This window comes from Mirounga leonina, unplaced genomic scaffold, assembly GCF_011800145.1.
Source record: "Mirounga leonina isolate KUSES-001 unplaced genomic scaffold, KU_Mleo_1.0 Mir_127, whole genome shotgun sequence".
NCBI lineage: Eukaryota > Metazoa > Chordata > Mammalia > Carnivora > Phocidae > Mirounga > Mirounga leonina.
Genome location: NW_023270316.1, coordinates 32994842 through 33010797, shown reverse-complemented (window position 1 = coordinate 33010797; position 15956 = coordinate 32994842). Strand labels below are relative to the sequence as shown.

General features: G+C 39.9%; 1 protein-coding gene across 2 annotated transcripts in view; it reads right to left on the bottom strand.

Moving 5' to 3' along the window:
- The window catches only part of KLF12 (Kruppel like factor 12), a 430517-nt gene that overhangs the window by 52749 nt on the left and 361812 nt on the right, over positions 1-15956 (bottom strand). The window lies entirely within an intron of this gene.

Sequence of the window (15956 nt, the reverse complement as noted above, 5' to 3'; positions counted from 1 at the left end):
TATAATATGGGGTTATTTTTATGCATGTGCTCTTTGACCCCTGGAGACAGAAGGGAATAGAGAATGCCTAGTGCAAACACATGTTCATTTAAAGGATATGTTTCTTGTAGGAAACAGGTGACCCTACTCCTACCCAGTTGTGAGTAAGGAATCACAAAGTTGTGAAACAACTCACCATGATCGGGGCTCTGTCAACAGCTATGGAGTAGGTTCTGGTTTTCCTCCTCCAGTGTAGTAAATCATGGGACATGGAGGTCAACTGGAATGAGGGCTGAAGGATATACTCTGACCGATATAACTATAATCATGCATATTTATAAATATTAAATGTAATTATTATATCCCCAATACATATCCAACAAAGGTCATGTTAAACCCAGATTGTGACAATGACTGGTTTCATAGTTTGTGAAAGCGTTGTGTGCGAGAATTACTATATTTCACATACTAAGTCAAAGTACCAAGTGCAAAAGGAAAAAGAAAACGCTCCTTTGTCAACATTTGTTATCATGCCGCACATCTATAATTTCTAGAATCACAGGCTCTAAATCTCTTGATAAGCACCAACTTGCAAAAGCAAGGCACTGTTTCAGGCAACACCAAGCAATAATGGCACCATGATTCCAATTTCACTGAATGCTATTTTCCAGATACCCGACAGTTTGGAAGCACACAAGTCGAGGGCACATCACTACACAACTGAACCAATAACACTGAAAGCCATTAGTGGCCCTGTGATAAATGATGCATCATTTTTACATCTCAAGGACTGTAATGTCCTACTAAGTGGGTAATATATGCTGCCTATACCAGGTAAAAGGTTGTTACTGAATGTCTGACGCCTTCAGAATGGGTCTCTAAACCCAGAGAGAAATAAGCATTCTAGTGTCACTTTACAGTAGAGTAGCATCAGGTTGGTAAAGATCCACAGATGAAACCAACAAACAAAAATATTGCATTACCACAATTAGGTGTGTGCATGTGTACGTTGGCAAACAATGATGGGATTCTAGTAGTTCAATTATTTTTCAATTTACATACATGGGAAACCACACTGAAGGGGCCAAAGTAATGCAGATCAGACACATTTCTTTAGAACTTATAAATGAAATTTAAAAATATAAGTAACATCTATCTACTCATGAATTCCATTATCTCAAACAATGTTAACTCTGAAGGCCAACACATCTAAATGTTAAATTGGTGAGGCCCAGAAAACCCTACCCATGACCAAGAGGTGACATTCTCTTCACAAAAGGCCAACAACACACAGCTGCAGGATACCTGCTAACTCATTCACAAGTCTGAACTCTTCCTATAAAGACAAGCTCCTCGAGGGTACCTTTATGTTGCCGGTATTGTGCACAACTGAATCAGTAACAGTGAAAAATGTTAGTGCTTGGCGCAGAGTAGGTGCTCAAACAGGTCAGACTTCCAATTACAAACTATTTTAATAGAGCAAATTTGGGAAAAACTCTCAAAATATTCCAGAAAATATTCTACAAGAATTTGAACACTTCAGTTTAAATCCATGTTCCACCCCTTTCAGTCTTTCTTCTTCAAACATTTCTTGAATGCCCACCATGGATGGGCCAGGCCTTCTGCAAGGTACTGGGGACTTAGAACCTAAAAGAGAAAGGTGTGTGCATGTGTGTGTGTGCACGCGCACTCACACACACACACACCCTCAAGGGTTGTGATAGAAATACTTGATGGGGACCCAGAAGAGGAAGCAATCAATCAAGCTGTCATCAGCAAAAAAGATGAGGGCTTAAACTGTGGACAAGGCTGTTTTCACTAAAGGAGATTATTCAATAGGAGATGGAACTTTGAAGAACATGAACATTTAAAAGGGAGGTAAAGGAAGAGGAGTGAACAGAAGGGACATAGTCAAGGTCAGTTTAGTATAACATACCGGGGAATTCTGTTCACCTCAGTCTCAATTTTGTTATCTGTAAAAGGGTCAAAACAGTTTCTAGGTATTAATGAGATAATTAACATTGGCTATATATAAACTCTAGTCCTACATAAACTAGCTTTGCCATCTCCTCAAAATAATAATAGTCCACATTTCTTGAGTCTGCTAAACACTGTCCTTAGAGCTTTATATGTATTAGCACATTTAATCTGGACAAGAGCCGTGGGACAGGTGTTAATAGCAAGCCTTATTTTACAGATTAGGAAATCGAGGCACACAGATATTAACTAATTTGCTTAGGGTTATAGAGGGAATATGTGGTAACTGAAATATGAAAATGAGCAGGCTGATTCTTTAATCTCTACCCTGCCTCTCCTCATTTTAAAGGTTAAGATAATAGTATGCTTTAGGACATCTCATAGGATGTTTACGAGGAATAAATGAAATGATACGTATGCAAATGTGTGAAACTCTAAAAAGTTCAAGAATATAAAATATCATTAAAAGGTGGTTCTACCAAAGCACACTGTCCATTTCCTGAGGAAATCAGACTTCACTGCTTCCCTTTGGAGAGAAGTGTTAAAAACAAGGAGTTTGTGGAGAATCACTTTGGAGATCTCCCTCTACCACCAGAGGATGAATTATTTACCAGCAATATAACCAGGCACGCCTGGGAGCAAATTATTGATTTCAGTGCCCCTTTCTAATTCCGTATCCAGTTCCCTCTGTCATGAGGTGGCATATAACACACACGAGGCCAAGTCAGACACAAATGACGTTTGGATGATTGTCCTTGAGGAAGTGGGTAATTAGGAGTTGGCATTTTAATAAAAATAATAGCTGACATATATGATCCTGCTCTGCCCAGACCTTTAACCTGAATTAACACATTGAAGTTTCAAGCTGCTGAGCTCTGGGAAAGAGATATTTTTGTTGTGTTTTACCTCAGAGGAAAATGGCGGTGAGGAGTTTGATGATTCCCTCAAGCCAAACAGCCAATAAATGTAGCAGACAGAATTTGAACTAGCATCCCCTGACCCCAAAGCCTCTGCTTTTTCTGCCGAGTTCCTTGGACTTCTATTTTTTTTTTAATATTTATTCACCCTGGGTCAGTTTTAAAGGCCTTAAAAAATTACTGGAGAACAGAAATCTACATTGAGTACCTCAGAGGCCACATCTCCCTCAGTGGCCAATTACACCACTAGATTTGCTTTGATGGACATTTCCTATAGAGTAAACAATCTTCCCTTATTTTCATCAGGAGGTACCTTTGGATGTGTGCTTTGGGACCCTGGGCCCACGGCTGCTATGATCATGGGGAGGTCCAGCTTCTTAGCTCTTAGAAAGATAAATGATTTAACTTTTTCTACCAACATGGATTGATACTTTGCACAGCGCCACTTAAAATTCAGTACCTGTTGAGTCAACTAACAGATTAAAGAGAGAAAGATATTTATTCTCTGTTCATCTGAGAATGTCATCTGCCTTAATCCTGTTAAACCACAGGCCCTGCATTTAAATCTTGTTCCAAATCCTATTTCCAGAGTTGTGATGTTTGTGGGTGCTTATGTCTTTGAAGGCATGGCAATAAAAACTAGAAGATTGATTTTTCAAATCCATCAATATACACAAGAAACAAAAAAGCCATCGAATTAGCACATCCAAAGGACAAAGAATTTTTTAAAAAAATTACCCACACAAAGCCCATCCAGGAGGTGACCCTTTTTTATTGGACTAATTACAAGGAAATATAAAAGGGCAAGCTTTTATTAATCAAGCTCTTTTCACTCAGCCATGAAGAACTGTAAGGCAGGGAGAAAGCAAAGAGACAGGGTGTTAATGTAAGCCTGATAATTAAATTCAGAATCAAGTGGATCAGAAGGAAGGGCATATATGGAAAAGTCAGGTGGAGGTAAGAATTGGAACCCTAATCCCTTATAATATTATATGGTCTGTGGAAACAAGAGAAAAATAAAGTCACTAAATATACTCTTTCAAAGCATCAATAAAGGAGGCTACATTTAAGAGAAAAGTGAACAGTGAAAATAATACCACCGAGGCATTTTGTAACATCTTGTCTTCCAGAGCGTAAAGAGCTTTCCCACATAATCTCCTCCATTTATTTTCATATCTTTCTTGTGAAATATATAGGTAAGAGCAGGCATGAGGGACTCAATCTTGCCCCAGATCACATAATTAGAGACTGACAGAACAGGTCCCAAATCTCTGAAATTCAGGTCAGTATTCTACTATTATCCTTCAAACATTTCGTTGAATGTAATAATTATAAGCAGAGAAAGGGTAGAAATGATGTCACCAATGTTTAAAGACGTTTCTAACATCAAAAAGTTCTTGTTGCCCTCCGAATCTGCATATTTCTACTTGTCTTTTTTTTTTTTTCTACTTGTCTTAAAATACTGAATAAGGAATGGGAAACAGCCATGAAAAAGTGAAGGGGGAACCGCCAAAGTCCAGAGATCAAAGTTCTGATCCTAGCTTAAATTCACTGTGCAAACTAAGCCTCAACCAGGCCTCAGTTTTCCCATCACCAAGATGAGGATGTTGAAAGAGATGATTTACTTCTTCGATCAATATATACGCTCTAGCCGGCCGGGTCACGCCCCGTGCTGGCAGCCAGGAAATGATAGTCCTCATGATGGGGGGGGGTCCTCCATCTGGAGATGACAAGGTCGGAAGATCATCACACACACAGGCAAAAAAAAAAAAAAAATGATGACCATAAATCGTGATGAGGGTGATAATCTGGTTCCTACAGCAGCATAGGATCAGAGAGGAAGAAGAGGTTGATGGAATGCGGGATTGGAGGGAAGACTCTGCAGTGAAGAGAATTCTTAAGCTGAGTCTTTCAGAATTAGTTTTCTTGGTGAACGAGGTATTTTTGGAAAACACATGTTCAGTGTGGCTAGCATGCAGGGTCCATGGAGGTGGGAAAACAGGAAAAGAGTCGTCTTCTGAAGGCCTCATAGACTGTGCTAAGGGCTTGGGACTTCTAAACAATGGCAAAGTCCAGCAGAATTGTAAAGAGAAGAGCAATCCCCTTTGCATTTTACAGACATCATTGCCGGCATGGCAAAGATTGGACATGGGCAGGGGCAGAAGGAATCGGAATCCAAAGAGACCAGTTAGGCGTGCAGGTTAATATTTCAGGCAAGAGATGGGGAGGGCACGTGGGATGAAGAGCGAACATTGCCAAGAAATATTTAGAAGGGAGAATGCTAGTTTGGGTAATCAAATGGATGTTGGTTCTGACAGAGTGGGAGTTACTATGAGGCTTCTGGACCTTCCAGGACCTCCTGGTGTTGTATTTGAGATAGTGTGGATTGGATGGGAAATAGGCAGAAAACTGGGCTTGGAGAATATGAACAAACAGATTCTTTTCCAGGGCTGGTCTGAAGAAGTCAGGGTACTTAGTGTTTTGCAAACAGATGCCTTCATGTATTAAGATCTATTTATTTAGCTGGGGTCGGATGCCTCACCAAGCTGCTCTGGGAGGGACAAACACTGGGGCTGGTGGCATTTTATGATGGGCCGTTGACAGGGTGCAGAGGTGGGGCAAAGACTAAACCGTAACTGTTTGCCCCCTGAGGACTCCGCCCCCAACTGGTTGCCTTAGATGCAATACTACAGCTTCGGTTCGATTGACCTGTGGCTATCTGCGGCTCAACCACTCTACTTTAGAGCCACCAGTTGATATTCTGCAAAAATTTGTAACTTCAGATTTTCTTCATCTCAAAAACTTTCCTGTCCTTCATCATCAAATACAGACACACACACACACCCTCAGGAAATCTCATTTCTATGCCAATGGTACCCACATCTGCACCTACAGACTTGCCCTCTTCTCTAAGCTCTTGGCAACAAGCACAACTTGCTCAGACAAAAACTAGGTGTCATCTCTGATTTTCTCTTTGCCTCGTTTCCTTCCAGAAGCAATAAGCTATTGACCCTGCCTTCAAAACATAATCTAATTTGATCTCTCTCCCTCCACTGATACCACTCTAAACCACCATCCTTTCTCCTCAACCACTCACTGCCCCAGCTTCCTTTCCTCATCCCCCTGCTCCTACTCTTATAATTCTTTCTCCACAGAACAGCCAGAATGAGTCTTGAAAATATGGATCTGATCATTTCATTCTCCCCCCGTGGCTCTCGTGACCCCCCAGACTGACTGGAGGCTCTGTACTTCTGTCCCTGACAAGCTCTCTGACCTTACCTTGTTACACCCACCCCTCACTCACTTTTTTTATGTTCCTTGAATGTTCCAAACTCGTTCCCATCCCAGGGTCTTTGTTTCTAGCACCTGGAATAATATCCCCCCCGATCCTCATGCAGCTGACTCCTTCTCATCCAGCTCCCAGCTTCTGTGTCACCTCCTCTCAAGAGGCTTCTTTCTGACCAAGCTTGTTGGATGGCATTCCAGTCATGTCCACGCATATCCCTGTTACATTTTCAGCAGAGCACTCATCACTACCAAACACTTGTTGGTTGTCTGTCTCACTCTACCGCGTGCTAAGCCCCGGGAGGGCAGAGGCCCTGCCTTGTCTTTTTAAACCAGCATCCCCAGAGTGGAAGCAAGTGTCCAGGTCATTGTGGCTGCCATAATTTTATAGAATGAAGGAACAAACGAATGAAAACAAATATTTTCTGGCAAAGGGATGATGCTACTGAGTAAAAAATAATAATAATAATAATTTCTGGCAATTTCAAAAGTGTTCAGGTTTGTGAAAGTGATATGGAAAGTAAATACTTAAATTGCAGCTTAAAAGTGAATACAGGCTAAGAGAAAGAGCAAAGATAGCAAGGCCTACAAGGCAGCTAAGCAGAAGACAGACTCCGCTGATGTGTGCTAAGGCAGCAGTAGGATTTAAAATAAACAAGGAACACTCTGATTGCTGTCCTTATTTTCTAAAAGGTATTGCCAATATGTTCGGGTATCTTCTGGAAGCCCTCTTCCTCCTGAAAACCATCATCACAATCAACCACATTCAATCAAGTTTCCCATTCAGGAGAGGAGAGAGGAGTAGACACGGAAATTCACACACATATTCTCTTCCTATTTTCTCACCTTCCGGCGCCAATTCTGTGTTTCTTTAGTCCTGCAGGAGGCACCGTTCACACAGCAGACTGTGCGTGGTGCCCCCTGGACTTGCGCACAATGGCGGTCCTGGAAAGAGGAAATCACAAGCCCAGTGTGGCAGCACATTTCTGGCTGTCTAGGCTTCTTTAGGAGGGAGGCTTTTCTATTAAACATGTCTTCACAACATAATTTTTTAAAATGTCAAGGCTATGTACAGTCAGTTCCTAAGAACCAAAATGAAAAGGAGCCAAATTGCCTATTATTCTTGAGACTGGTGCTGTGCTGGTTTTAGGTTTTAGCTTAACTTAGGTGAGCTCAGGGTCCCTTCCTCTGAATGGTATCCCTGGACCTTTCTGCTCTCATCTCAAAGGTTTCTCTCCTACCTGCGCTTCCCTGACAGGAGAGCATCAGCCACACGATTCAGTGAGAAGGTAGCCTTCCAGGACCTCCTGGTGTTGTATTTGAGATAGTGTGGATTATGGGAAACACACTCTCTATTAGGCAGGGTAATAATGACTCCTTCAAATAAGGGAGATTGTATTGTATAGGAGGAAGATTTCTGATTACTTCACATAAGTTTTTATGATTGAAAACAAGGTGACCGTCTGCAAAAATAGAAAAACCCACGAGGGTCAGCAATATTTCATAGGAAACATTGGCACTCTACCAACAGGGAAGGGGATAGAATGAGTCTAGTCCCGCCTAGAGGTAGGGACTGAACCAACTGGCTGCAGTTTGGTTTTATGGTACCATTACATTAATACCTACTCTCCAGATCCTTCTAGGAGTGCTCACAGCGGTCTCAGAATTTACCAACTTCTACCTCTAGGTGGCAGCAATCTCCTTCTGTTCTCAACATGGTCTCCTTTGGCCTTTGTTTCCTGCCTCCACTCTAACTCCACACTTCCTTCTCTTTCCCAAATACTTCACAGCCTGTAAACTTCGGGGAAGATTACTGTAAGCTCCTTTCACTGTAAGAAATCAGTCCGTTCTTGCAGCTAAGCTACAGCGTTCTTCAAAGAGTACAAAATAATGCAGGTCTCAAGTGAAAAATAATAGAAAGCTGTTTTCTTTCTCCATTCCTATCAACAGCACGCTCGAAGGACTGCCATGTTTTTCTTTAGAGTCTTGGTCGGGGCGGGGGGGGGGGGGGAGGCCAAGAACAGAGGAATGAGAAAACTGATGGAAGTGGAGATACTTCAATTTTACAATAATGTTAATTTAATATTATGGATGATTTTAAATCCCTGCTTTTCTAAAGGATGTGAAAAATCCAAACAGAGGCAATGGCTACAAGTAGACAGCGGGTTCCAGCAGGGTCTGCAGCTCTCCAGCTACTTATTTTTTTAAGATTTTATTTACTTATTGAGAGCACATGAGTGGGGGGGAGGGGCAGAGGGAGAGGGAGAGAATCTCAAGCCAACTCCCCGCTGAGCCCAATGCGGGGCTCCATCTCACAACCCTGGGATCATGACCTGAGCTGAAATCAAGAGGAGTGGAAATCAAGAGTCTGACACTCAGTGGACTCCGCCACCCAGGCACCCCCCTCCAGCTACTTCTTAACCATGGGCTTAATGGAGCAGGTGTGACTCAAACTGGTGTGCTTATTGGTAGATACTGATTTTTGGATAAAGATATCACATACTATCTATTGCCCTCTTAAAACTGATTAGAAGAAATCTAGTGGTCAGCTGAGAAAAATCATCGTAAGGTGAGAATATATTTAATTTTGGAACTGCCAGTTCACTGTCCACGTACAGAGAAATCTCCACGACTAAAAGATGACATTGCAAATCTGACTGATAAATGAAGATCAAAACAGTACTGACACATCCAGCCTTCTCACAGGGAAATCCCCTCAAGATTTATTATCCTGAGCAGTGTTCCCAGCATATTCAAGAATACATTAGGATATTTGATTGGGTCCCAGTATTAGTCATTACATCTTTCAAATATGTATTTAGAAGACAACTATGATTAGCCCATTTTTTCATTCCAGATTTATTCACTGAAAAATACTATGAAGGACTAAAAGAGAATGTGCCTTTTCTAGATACGGAGATTTCTCTGAACATACATGGGCAGTGAACTAGCAATTGTATAATATAAGGTCTTTCTTCATTTTAATTTGATATATTAATTATAACATGGCTTGTACTGGTAGTTTCAGAGACACGTATTTTTTTCATACTGGAACACAGTTTTATTCTGCGTTATTCATTAATGACTCCTACATATCCTTGTTCTTCATGTTTCCTTACAACACAACCATTATTTTAAAGTTCTACATCTGAACAGGTTTAACCAGGAGGGGAATATGATAGAGAATAACGTACACTGCACAATTTAAAAAACTCTATAAAAAGCTATGGTTTAAGTAGCTTCCCCAAAGTCACTCAAGATTTCAGATTGTGTAGTTTTAAATATCCTTAACCAACCTAAAAAAAATAACAATTATATGAAAAATGTTATAAAGCCCAGAATTACAAATAATTCATTTTTTTATTTTACTTTTGCTTACTTTGGATTTAGTTCACTCTTCTTTCTCTGGTTTCCTAGCATGAAACCTTAGATCACTGATTTGAGATCTTTCCTATTTTCTAATAAATATATTTGATGCAATAAATTTCCTTCTAAGCACTGCTTTTGGTGCATTTCACAGATTTTGATAAGTTGTGTTCTCATTTTCATTGATGTAAGAATATTTCTAAATTTCTCTTCAACTTTCTTCTGTGACTCCATGTGTTATTTACAAGTGTGTTGTTCAGACTCAGCGAATTTTTGGATTTTCCAAAGAAATCCTTTTGAACACTGCACTAATATTTATCGGTCATGCTAAAATTAGTTAATAAGGGGTGCCTGGCTGGTTCAGTTGGTAGAGCATGAGACTCGCAATCTCGGAGTCGTGAGTTCAAGCCCCACACTGTGGGGGGGTGGGTAGAGATTACTTAAATAAAAAAAAAAACTTAAAAAAATAAAAAATAAAATTAGTTAATAAAACATAGATGTTTTTATTACACAATAGCAGCACACCTCACTACAGTGCTGGGAAGATCTCGGGGATCAACAAAAAGTACCATGACATGCCCTCTGGTTTCTTCTCTCATGAGATACGAATGTACTTCTGAGTCACAGGTTGGTAAAAACAAAATACTCTTGGACTTTAATAGAAAAATGTCTCAGGGGGCGCCTGGGTGGCTCAGTCATTAAGCATCTGCCTTGGGCTCAGGTCATGATCCCAGGGTCCTGGGATCGAGCCCCGCATCGGGCTCCCTGCTCCATGGGAAGCCTGCTTCTCCCTCTCCCACTCCCCCTGCTTGTGTTCCCTCTCTCTCTGTCTCTCTCTGTCAAATAAATAAATGAAATCTTAAAAAAAAAAAAAAAAAAAGACAAGACAAATGTCTCAGAAATGGTGACCTTTATGGCTCAGCATGATCTGACAGCCCTAATTCTTTTATAATTAAAGAAATAATTGCAGAAAATAACCCTCTTTGATTTTTCCCCCCCAAATCTTCTCTATTGTGACAGAAGCAATGCTAGAGACAAAATCAGCTGATACTAATAGGAACGTGAAACACTTTTATCATGAGGTTTCTTGCTGAAATTCTGGGTAATGGCGAATTCAGGAAAATTAGACTGAAGGTCTTTAATAAGGTCAATGGGAAAGACAGTATACAATTTTGAAGTACACATAATTGTCACCAAGCTCTGAGGAGGTGGTGGAGGTAATTAAAGAATTTAATAGCTGAAAGTGGATTATAACACACCGAAAGATGTGAATTTGGAGGGAATTAAAATGTAGCAACACCCTGGAAGCACTTCTTTTCATTGTAATTCAGTACGAATACAGAGAACTTGCAAACCGGTTCACAATTACATCAACTACGGCCCATTTTCCGAATTTGTTATCAAACACGGAGACAGCATGCTTCCAAACGAAATCTAACGGCAACCTGCGGTTACTTATTTGCCAACAGGTACGGATTAAAAAACTCACGAGGCCAGGCAGGCCCTTCCGGGAACTAAAACTTACACATACTAATGTCCATACATATTACCATAATTTTTACTCTGTAAGTCAAGAAGCAAAGCGGTGGAATGCTCTGGTAATTAAAATAATATGATCAATATTATCTATAAATAATGAGCATGCAAGGATCCCTAAGATGCTGAGCAAGCACTCTGGCAAAGAGTAACTGCCACAGGGCAGAGTGGGCGGCAATGTCTTCCGTAGGACCTGTCCTCCGTCTCCCTTCGCTCCCGGGATCATATCAGTGTCACGGGAATTTCCCAGATAAAAGCCTTCTACTTAACTGGTACTGAATTAAGTACCTACCTCACTTAATTGTTAGCATTTCTCTTGCTTTACCCACAGGTAGCAACTGACCGGACAGCAGAGAGACCTGGGTTTATGCCCACATCTGCCATGTTACCGTGCTGTCCTTTCCTTCAGCTCTGAAACGGATTCCTACGTTTGGAAAGGCTCTGTCCCTCCCTAGAGGACCAGTGCTGCATCAGGTTTCTGAGAGGTTTCCAATATCGACAACTTCGGTGCCTTCCTCTAGTACGGCAAAAAGTTTAAACAAGAAGTGTTCTTATTTTTATGACAAAGATACACTAGTTATACTTTCAGAAAGATTCTGTGAAATCACATCTAACATTTGCAACTGTATGCATTTAAACATTTGAGTTCACGGTAGCACTCTACAGCCAACAAGAGAACATCACAGTGAAATCTGTGACACAGTACTTTGTCATATCCAGAAGCGAAATGTGATTCACATTCAGAATGTGTCACAATTTGCATAGTTATCCTATTAAACTGGAGCTTCCTGGGGTGTACAGAGACCTAACATCTCAGGCATGTTGGTAAGAAATAAGCCATAATTGAGACGGGTGGTGGCAGCATCCAACTGGTTAGAACAAATCACTTCTGTTTGACTGCTGATAATTCCTGTTCATGATACTTTATTTTCTGTGTCGTTATATAAACAGCCCATAAAATCTCTATTATGTAATGCCCACTACCACTCTTACATAAGAGCCCTAGATGGATGTCTGGGTGCACAGCATACGCACCACTATGACGATCACTCAAAAATGATATATACCCAAGTCCTCTACATCTTTAGGAATGGAGCAGGGTAGAGGGTGAAGGGAAGGGGAGAGAAGAAAGGGTGGAAAGCTAAAAATGAGCATATAGCAATGTCTATGTCTTCGGGACATTCCCACTGATCCTGGAAATTTCTGGAGCCTGAAATCAATTTCAGTCAGAGATATTTCCCACCAAGCCCCTCCCTGTCCTGCTCCCTCCAACCTACACATACACACCAAACACAGGTTCCCGATCTCTATTACGTCTTCGGGAATAAAACAACCAAAAGACAATATGGAAACAGCCACTCTCTGTGGAATTGATATCAGAATATAATAGCTTCACACAAAAAGATCTGTAAACAAAAGTCTATCTGCACATTCAGTGCTAATAAAATTTGCCCCATTTCCCCTCAATGGAGCAAAATTTTTTTCCCCTGGCATTATTACATGCAAGAAAGAGTGGTAAATGCTCTAAAAAAGGTTTTGATGGTTACTGGGACAAAGGAAGGTATGATTACCTCTGCTTAGGGTCAGTGGTGAAGGAAAGACTGATGTGCCCATGAAAGAGAATGAAATTTACATGCTGAGCTTCAAAGGCTTCATCAATCCTCAAATCAACAAATATTACTATAGTGGGGTGGCAGGGAGGGGAGAGCCATTCTGAGGGACAGAGTTTATGTCTGGTTGGCTTGCTACCTTTGATTAATTGAATATTAAATGAGTTGTACAATGATCTCGTGTTCTTTACTGGGGTGCTAACATATCCGTCATGAAGTTCTTATTGACATTCTTTAATCCCTGGAAGTCAGCAGAGAGTTACAGCAAACCTGGCTCCATCCTAACATCTGTCACTGGACCTCTTACACATCCTGGTGCTTTCATCTCCTCCCTGGGTATGGATATTTGTTATCACATTTTCTTTCCATTCAAGCAGGTCTGTTTGCCTTGAACAGACGTTCTTTTCCACCCATTACTTCAGTTCCAGAGAGAAGAAAGGCTGCCATAGGAATGAGGCCAGTGGATGTCCTCCCATATTAATATTATGCAGAGGAAAACACCACTTAAAATTTTAAACCACCCTTACTCAATAATAAACACTGGCTTCATAGCTCAACCACAGTCACTGACATTTACAACCTATCAATTGTCACGCATTTCCTATGCATGACTTATAAGTTCAAACCTTTTCACGTTTTAGTGAAGCTTAATTGCTTTTCTGATGAATAATATTTTTTAACTGATTGGAGCATTTGCTAACCCAACTTCACAAAATCACCCAGCATCACTCACATATGGTGTTTGCAGATCTAACTCAAGCCAGAGCCAAGCTAGCGTTGAATTTATCTTATAATTCTATAAATTATCTCCAACTTCTATTTGGGGAAGATCAACAGTCACTTCCTCTTTATCTCTATGGCTAGCAAGAGTATTTAAAGTTTCTGAATTTCCAGAGCCAATCTTTCACAAAGAAATAGCAAGTGTTTATCACTTAACTGGATATCGATGCTGGGTGAGTCACTGGCTTCTTCTTAGCCAGCTGATTTCTTTCCATATACCAGCCTCATAGCATTTACTTTAGGAAACTTCGAGGTAGTATATATAATAGGAATCTTAACTAACTCATGACCAAATAAAGCACATGTTTTAAATCCATGTATGTTCCTACTACAGTTAATTTAGAAATGTCTCCAGGTCCTTGTATATCAGTTTCAATATATAATGGAAGCAATAACTCAACCCTCTGCTTTTCCTACTAATTCCGGGTCCTTACGCAGAAACTTTCTCTGGCATAGATTTCCTTAAAGTTGTTTTCGTTTATACTTTTTCTCTTCTGCACTAGCTACTCTCAAATTGGTCTAAATAGAATTGATAACATTTCCCTCTGATATAAGTATACCTCCTTAGTACATTATCCACATTTTATTACATATTATATGTTGTTTATATGATATAATATTGTGTATTACACACATGTGAAGTGACATCTCTCTCTCTGTCTCTCACACACACACCCCTCGCTCAACTACAAGAGAGTGAGTCCCTTGAGGACAGAAACCATGTTTTATTTATCTTTCTAATCTAGTGCTTTTCACAGTGCCAGAGAATGTAAATAAATGTTGCTGAATAAATAAAAGTTGAATTTTCTCAAGGCCAGTAGTAAAAATCCTTTTTGTTTTTCATGGATTACTTCTCTGGAGATAAAAGTGGTTTAAACTTACTAACCAAATAACATGCTATGAATTATGTAGGAACAAGTTACCATTCAGAAAGGAAGAGTGAAGGAAAGAATATCTGTTACTTACTCAGTGATCTGCATTTAGCCACTGAGAAATCAGTTGTTAGAAAGTGGATACGCTACTCGGCAATGCCGTACTGTATTCATTAGCTGATGGTGCTCACTTGAGCATCTCATATTCTCTGTATGTTATAAAGTTTCTTTAGTACAGTATGCCTTGTACTGGGAAGGAATATCAATTCTGTGCAGTCAAGAAAGGACCTGCTTCTCCCTTTCCTTTTGTGTAACGGGCGTCAGCATTATTCTCTTAGCTTTCCAGGTGTGCAGGGGACAGTATGCTTTAGTGACTGTGAGAAACCATGAAGGATGCCCCTGCTTTTAGACAGTGTAGAAGCAAATGGCTATATTCTCTGTGTTCCACTTCCCCCTCTGTGAAAAAGAAAAGCATAATATTTAACAACATCACCAAGCTATTGTGAGGGTTAATTAGATTTAATGGGGGAAGGGAGGTGAGTTGATTACGCACTATTCAAATTCAAAGAATCATTTTGTCAGTCTAAAAATAATCCTGATTTAGGAATAAAATTAATTTGGAAGCTCAATCTTTGGTAATCATCTTCCCACACTTAAAAAAAAAAAAAGCCATAGTTTTTAATCAAAATCCCATTCTAAGCACAATCCAATGAAGTACAAATGGAGATCTGTGAATTTCCATTCCCATTTCAAGTAATACAGTGCACGGCTCACGTTTTTCTTTTTCTTTTCTTTTTTTGAAGATATATATGTGTAGAAAGGTTAATTTTTTGGCATGGAGTAATGTAAACAAATACGGTACCTTAATTTTTTTGTTTGCTTCACATGAAACATTTGTGAAACAGTTTAAATTACTTCTTTAAAGAATAAGTAGTCAATGTTTTATGACTGCAATAATTTTTCAGGTCATTTCTGGTAAGTTCCATTTATTTACTTATTTATTTATTTATTTTCAAGAACTAGTCAAAGATCTTTGATCCATGTCCTAATCACTGGACCTCATGAATATTACCTTCCATGGCAAAGTGGATTTGGCAGATATGATTAAGGATCTTGAGATAGGAAGATCATTCCAGGCTATCTAATGGTGTGCCTGAGATGCGATCCCAAGTGTCTTTGTAAAAGGAAGGCAGAAAGAAATTTGACTACAGAAAGGAAGGAGACAATGTGGTGACATGGAAAGGAGGGGGAGATAGGCATGTGATGTGGGGCCATAAGCCAAGGACTGAGAATGACCTCTCTAAGACAGAAAATGCCAGGAATGGATTCTCCCCTAGAGCCTCCAAAAGGAATCAACCCAACTGACACCTTGATTCAGCCCCATAAGACTCCTTTTGGACTTCTGAACTCCAAAACTTTAAGAGAATAAATGTGTATTGTTTTAAGCCAAAAGAAAAAAGAAAAAGAGAGAGAGAAAGAAGAAAGAAAAGGAAAACAAAAGGTCTTCATACGCCCTAAATTTAAGAAGAAAGAAAGAGAGAAAGAGAGAAAGAGAGAGAGAGAGATTGAGAAAGAAAGAAAGAAAGAAAGAAAGAAAGAAAGAAAGAAAGAAAGAAAGAAAGAAAGAAAGAAAG